Source organism: Heterocephalus glaber, unplaced genomic scaffold (assembly GCF_053883595.1).
Source record: "Heterocephalus glaber isolate CG9 unplaced genomic scaffold, H.glaber_assembly_v1.0 deba00001761, whole genome shotgun sequence".
NCBI lineage: Eukaryota > Metazoa > Chordata > Mammalia > Rodentia > Bathyergidae > Heterocephalus > Heterocephalus glaber.
In genome coordinates, this window is record NW_028258458.1 from 1356147 (window position 1) to 1362717 (window position 6571).

General features: G+C 50.3%; 1 pseudogene; it reads right to left on the bottom strand.

Annotated features, from left to right (window-relative positions):
• Positions 1–5529: 5529 nt before the first annotated feature.
• Positions 5530–5876, bottom strand: LOC101698340 (SRA stem-loop-interacting RNA-binding protein, mitochondrial pseudogene; annotated as a pseudogene).
• Positions 5877–6571: the final 695 nt, after the last annotated feature.

Consider the following 6571-nt stretch of genomic DNA (forward strand, 5'->3'; position numbering starts at 1 on the left):
GCATAGTGAGACCCTGGTTCAAAAAGGGAGAGAGGAGAGAGAGAGAGAGAGAGAGAAAGGGAGGGAAATTTCTATGTATTTATGAGTGTTATTATGTGCATGTTTGCCTAGGAGCTGCATATTTGTGTACTCACACAAATGTATTTGGGAGTGATGTGAATCTAATTGTGTGTCCCTATAACGATGTAGGCGAACATGTTAGGTATACAGATATTTGTGTACGTGCCTCCAATCATTTAGTATTACTGGATAAATAGTAACTGCCTAAAGCCCTATTTGTGGATATTTAGCGTTTGTTTGTGTGAGCCATTGTGGTTTTGTGTCAAACCATCTGCTGGGTGGCTCTCATCTGTGTATAATTGTGAAGCACAAGTGTTTGTGTTTGTGTAAGTGCTAGGTCTTTCCAGGCCTGTAGGTGTAAGTGTGCATATGTGGGCATAACTGCATGTGTGTAACAAGTGTACACATGTGTATGAATTTATGCATTATCATTTGATGTATCCATTTCTAAGTATATTTGTATGAATGAAACTGGGTGTGTATAAATGTGTGGACTTTTGCCTGGATCTGTGTGTGAGCATTTACAGTCATAAGGTGACCAAGTACATGTGTGTGTACATGTATTTTTTTTTAGATAGTCTTCTTATGTAGCGCAGGCTGACCTGAAACTCACAGCGATCCTCCCGCCTAATCCTCCTAAGTGCTGGGATTACGGGTGTGCAAAACTCAGCCCGCCTGCTTGTGTTTTCTGAATGTAAACTGAGTTTCTGCATGAATCTCTGCGTGTATCTGTGCCATCTGGATGTGCCTGGACATTAGAATGTGACTGTGGTCAAGTGTTCAGACCTGCACATGTGAGTAGCCGTGTTCTGAGTGGCTTTGCATGTGTGTAACCGTATTTATGAGTACCAAGGTACACTTGTGTGTGACAGGTGAATGAAGCTGGGTGGGGGAATTCTATCTAAGGGAATATAAGTGGAAGCTGGTGCATTTACAACTATAGACGGAAGGGAGCCCCAGTGGCACAGTGGCACGTGCCTGTGATCTCAGCACTCAGCAGGCTGAGGCAGGAGGATCGCCGTGAGTTCGAGGCCATCCTGAACTACACAGCAAGACTCTCTCAAAAAGCAAAACAAACCCAAAAACCACAGAGGGGGGGTTCAATCTGTGCACACCTAGGATTAAAATGTTTTCACCTAGAAAAACCACACCATCAGGTCCTCAAGACCCCGGGCTCCAGACAGGGCCCCGAGGACGCATGTGCACACGTGTGCGAGACAGGGGTCCCGTGGTCTGGAGCGTGTGACCAGGCAGGGGTGGGTGTTCCCAAGGGAAGGGAGCTGGGTGTGCACTCCGGTGCGGGTGCGCTGGCGCAGGCCTGGGTGCGGGTACACAAAGAGCCTACTGTGCGCTGGAGCACACATGTGGCCACGCCTGTGCGCCTGTCTCTTGCCTCAGCTTCCATCCCCGTCCCCCTAAGACCTCTACACAAGGTCCTTCCCGCGGCGGGCCTCAGTGTCCCCGTCTTGGCATTTAGGGGCCTCAGGGGCTCCAGGCCAGGAAGAGGGAGGCTCCCTGGCAAGGCAGGGTGTTCCCGTCACGCCCTGCTGGTCCGCGAGCTCGAGCTCGGCGTGTCTTGCAGCCTCATGCGCCTGTTGGCTTTGGCCGGGAAGGTTCCCGTGACCTCCGGGGACCCCAAGGACAAACGCGGTGAAGACAGCACCTGCCGCCGGCGGTGCACACTCCGGGGACGCCAGGCGGACACGCAGGCACAGGCCTTCGTGCCAGGAGGGGCTGCAGGCCCTCAGCCGTCAGGGCTGCTAGGGGCGAGGGGCAACGCCAGCAATCGTAGCAGGGCTGGGCCGGTGCCCCGCCCCCCCCCCCCGGGCGCCAGGGCCTCCGACTGCCCAGCCCCCACACCGGGCCGACCGGAAAGCCAGGCTGGGCCGGACCGCCCCGCCCACACGGCGCCGCAGAACCCGGGTCCCGCCTGCCCTCGGGGCCCTGTTCCCGCAGCCTGGACGCAGACACACTGGCTCCCCGTGTGCACCGCGGGCGGAGGAGGGTGGGCCCCCAGCAGCCCGGACACCGCACGCAAATTCCTCCTCCCCCTCCTGGACCCTCCCGCTCATTAGACAGGTTACTACACTGGGGATGGGGGTGGCTTAGAGGGTTTGGAGGTCAGGGGTTTGGGATTGGGTTTGGGGGATTTGGGAACCCTATAAAACCATCCGCCGGATTCTGCCTGCCTGTGCAACTTCCTGTCACACTGACAGCTCCAGGTTTTTGGTGCTTTACATGCCTAGCACCATCTCATTGAGGCCTGATCACAATCCTAGCATAAGGGTTGAATCCTTGGAAGAAGCCTAAATAATGACTTTGGGGGAGGTTGGGTTTTCGGAGGTCGGGTGGGGTATTGTTTTGGGGTTTTGGTTTTTTGAGGCAGGGTCTCACTCTGTAGCCCAGGCTGGCCTCAAACTCGAGATGATCCTCCTGCCTCAGCCCCCCAAGTGCTGGAATTACAGGTGTGTACCACCAGGCCCGGATTGACTTTTTTTTTTCCTTTGAGATGGGATCTGGCTCTAGCCCGGGATGCCTGGAAGCCATCGGCTCAAACTGTTGCTGGCTAGCTTGGGTTCTTGCTGGAGCAGAAATGGGATTTAAAACAAAATCATAAATTTACGGGAGGTGGGGGGCTTTGATTGCAAAGTTAGAGGGAAGACAGGAAAGGGCTGGAGGGGACACTCGGATACAGGGGTTCAGGGTGGCGCCCTGTTAGGGGGTTGGGGGGCAGGTGGGGCCACTCCACTGTCCTCTCCCTCAATGAGAAGCATCGCTTCCGCCTCTTTGGTGATCTCGGGCAGGTGGGATCTGCTTTTCCTGGGATCCTGGGATCTTGGGATCCTGGGATCGCAGGTTCAGGGCCATGGCTGGAGACTTGCAGGCCTCCCTAAGTGTCCCTGAAATCCGCCCCTCCCCATGACCTCAATCCAGAAGGGGGTCAGATTATGTAAGTGCAGGACTCACCAGCCTTGTTTTGCCAACTTTCAGAGTGATACTCGCTGGCTGATTAACTTATCGAGATGCAAAGCTGAGAAGAGATCTGACCCCAGGTGTATAGTGACGAGCGATATGAAAGGAAAACAAAACTAACCCTTGTTCTGCTGTTAATTGATTACTGGGCATTGGTAGGCCCAAGAGTAGTCATAGTTCAGAGCAAAAATGGCACTGAAGTCCCTGGGACCCCGGAAAAACACACAAACCGGCTTTTAGTGAGTGGCAGGGAAGGGCCCAGGATTCCTCCTGTCTTCCCATCCCGATGGAGATCCCTGGCAGTGTTATGACTGTGTCAAAATGACCCTCCTGCCTCAGCCTCCCAAACAGGCAGAACCACAGGCTCATGGCCCCAACCTAGTGAACCTGACACAATGAGGACAGTGCCCAGGTTGCAGATGTTCATCCAGTGTCGCATGTCAAGGATTCAGGGAGGAGGACTTCACCCAGGCAAGTTGGACCCAGGGTCCACCCAACGAATGGCAGTGCTGTCCTGCAGTGGCCCCCATCCCAGGACACCTGTGACCTTGGAGGAGTTCAGGCGAGGCCTGCAGGAGGAGGATTGAGACCCTGCTGTGCCTCCAACCCCAGCAAGCTCCAGGGTGGCCCCCTTGGCCTCCCCTCTGGAGGTCAGCTTCACGGAGAAAATGTATTATCAGGACGCTCCAGGCCCTCTGGGAGATTTTCCAAAACATGTCAAAATAATTTTTTGAACCAAGCATGGCAGCCTACATTGGTAATTCCAGCACTCAGGAAGCTGAGGCAGGAGGATCACTGCAAGTTTGACGCCAGCCTGGACCCAGCAGGACCTTGTCTCAAAAACGAAACAAGGGCCAGGGATTTAGCTCAGTGGTTCCAGCACCTGCCTCGAAAGCACAAGGTCCCAAGTTTGATCCCCGGAACAAAACACACACACACACACACACACACACACACACACACACACACACACACAATAAAAAATAATAAATAATTTTTGGAGACAAGGTGTCTCTATACAGTTCAGGCTGGCCTTGAACTATGTTCCCCAGGCTGGCCTCAAACTTGTAGCAATCCTCCTGCCTCAGCCTCTTGAGTGCTGGGATGACAGGTGTGCACCATCACACCTAGCAAGCCCGGGGCTTTGAGGCCAACCTAGGCGACATGCAAAGACTTGGCCTCAAAGAGAAAAACAAAAAAGAAAAAGAAGGAATTTCTAGGAAAATAGAATTTTAAACCATGTATAGTGCCAGAAATTAAGGACCAACCAACAAACTATCAATAGCAACAAAATCCCACAAGGATGAGGGTGTGGGAAAGGGGCCCAGAGTCAATTCACGGAGTCTCCAATGCCAAAGCTGCTGAACAATAAAATAAGTCACATGGTCTTGGATTATGATCCAAAGGACACAATAAATATTCATGAGTCCATTCTGATCTAAATAAAGGATCAAAACTGGGTGTGGTGCTGCATGCCTGGAAGAAGAAGAAGAAGAAGAAGAAGAAGAAGAAGAAGAAGAAGAAGAAGAAGAAGAGGAGGAGAGGAAGAGGAGGAGGAGGAGGAGGAGGAGGAGGAGGAGGAGGAGGAGGAGGAGGAGGAGGAGGAGGAGGACGAGGACGAGCACTCAGGAAGCTGAGGCAGGAGGATTGCAGTGAGTTCTAGGCCAGCCTGGGCTACACAGTGAGAGTCTCAAACAAGCAAAAAGAGCAAATAAACTAACAAAAGCTGGAGGTGTAGCTCATTGGCTCCGAACCTGCCTGGCAAGCACAAGGTAATGAGTTTGATCCCTAGTATCAGAAAAGAAAAAAAAAAAAACCAAACAACTAACAATATGGGACAAGAGACAAACTTCCCATAAAGGAGAATTCCAAATAATGTAGGTGGATCCTCCGTCCTGTAGGATGGGGACATAATCCCACATTCCTGAGGGTACAGACACTACAGGGAGAGACAGAGAGAGAGGGATTGACCCTACAGTGGAGAGAGCCACTGGCCACACCAGCTCAGCAAGTTAGCGAGGTCAAGCCCCAGGGTCCTAAATTATGTGGGGCAGTCATCGCTGGGCAGCGATCAGCACAGAATTTAACCTCTGTGCACCTCCTCCAAAGCCCAGACATTTCCGACCAAGAGGTATTCTACACATTGCAAGGCTTCTCCTATATGACAAACCCAGTATATAAATCACGAGCAAAATAAAAGATAGATACGAGGAAGCATGACGACAGATCTTTCTCAAATGGAAGAGAGATCGAGGGATGGAGGGAGGGAGGGGAAGGAGAAGAAAAGGGCACTGAGACGTGTTCAGTGCATGCACCAGCTCCACACGGAGCGTGAACGTTATGTGCTGCAAACATGGACTGATAAAAATTTAAAAATTTTTTTTCCATTACCGGGGATCGAACTCAGGACCTTGCACTTGCAAGGCAGGTGTGGAACCACTGAGCTAAATCCCCAACCCAAAAATTATTTTTTTTCTGTTTTTTGTTTATTTAATGGCCTTAATCATCTCAGAAATCTTTCTCTTCATCAGATGTTTGATCCCCTTGCAAAATTTTTGGTTTTTGAACTTGAATGTGACCTTTACTCCATCAATTATGTGATTTTCATGTTGCACTGCATTCTGAAGTGCTTCTTCTGAAGAGAAGTAAATCCAACACATACCTTTATGAAAGCCAGTCTCTTTATCAAAAGGAAGAATGCATTTTCGTATATGGCCAAACTGAGCAAAGTGTTTTCTCAGCTCATTGGCTGTTGCAGTCCAGGGAATTTTCTGGACAAAAGCAACCTGCTGAATAAAATTCGTACACAATGCCAGGGCACCCCTCGCTACCAAGATTGCCATCCTTAGACTCCAAATATTATTTTTAAAAAAGAAATATACTACAACAGATTGGACCTGTCCTTTTCCAAACTGCAGAGCTCATCAAAAACAAGGAGCGACCGTCCATGAAGGGAAATCTGAGGAGGATGAGGCATTGGGCTCCATTCCCATCTCTGAATAGAAAAATTCACCAGAACCCTTAACCCCAGATGGGGTCCTGGGACAGGAAAGGGCATTAGGGGACAAACTGGAGAACCCTGTGGAGTGCAGACTAGAGTTGATAACAAGGTATGGAAATTGGTGCATTCATTCTAACAAATGTGCTGTGATAGTTAGTATCAGGTGTTAATAATGGATGAATTGTGCATGCAGGCATGCATGTGTTAGGGAGGGGAAGGAAGCCATGGAGACTTTTTACTAACTGTTCAAATTTTCTGTAAATTTAAAACTACTCTAAACCAGGCATGGTGGTGCATCAAGGCCAGCCTGGGTTACATGGTGAGACCCTGCCTCAATAACAATAGCAGTAATTAATAATGATAATAATGTGGCTGGAGATTTTTAGCTGAGTGGTTCTGCCGCCTGCCTCGAAAGTGCAAGGTCCCAAGTTCAATCCCCAGTACCAAAATAATAATAATGATAACAACAACTACCCAAACAGGGGTGTATCTCAATGGCAGAGCACTTGGTTAGTATCTTGAGGGGCTGTGGTGCAT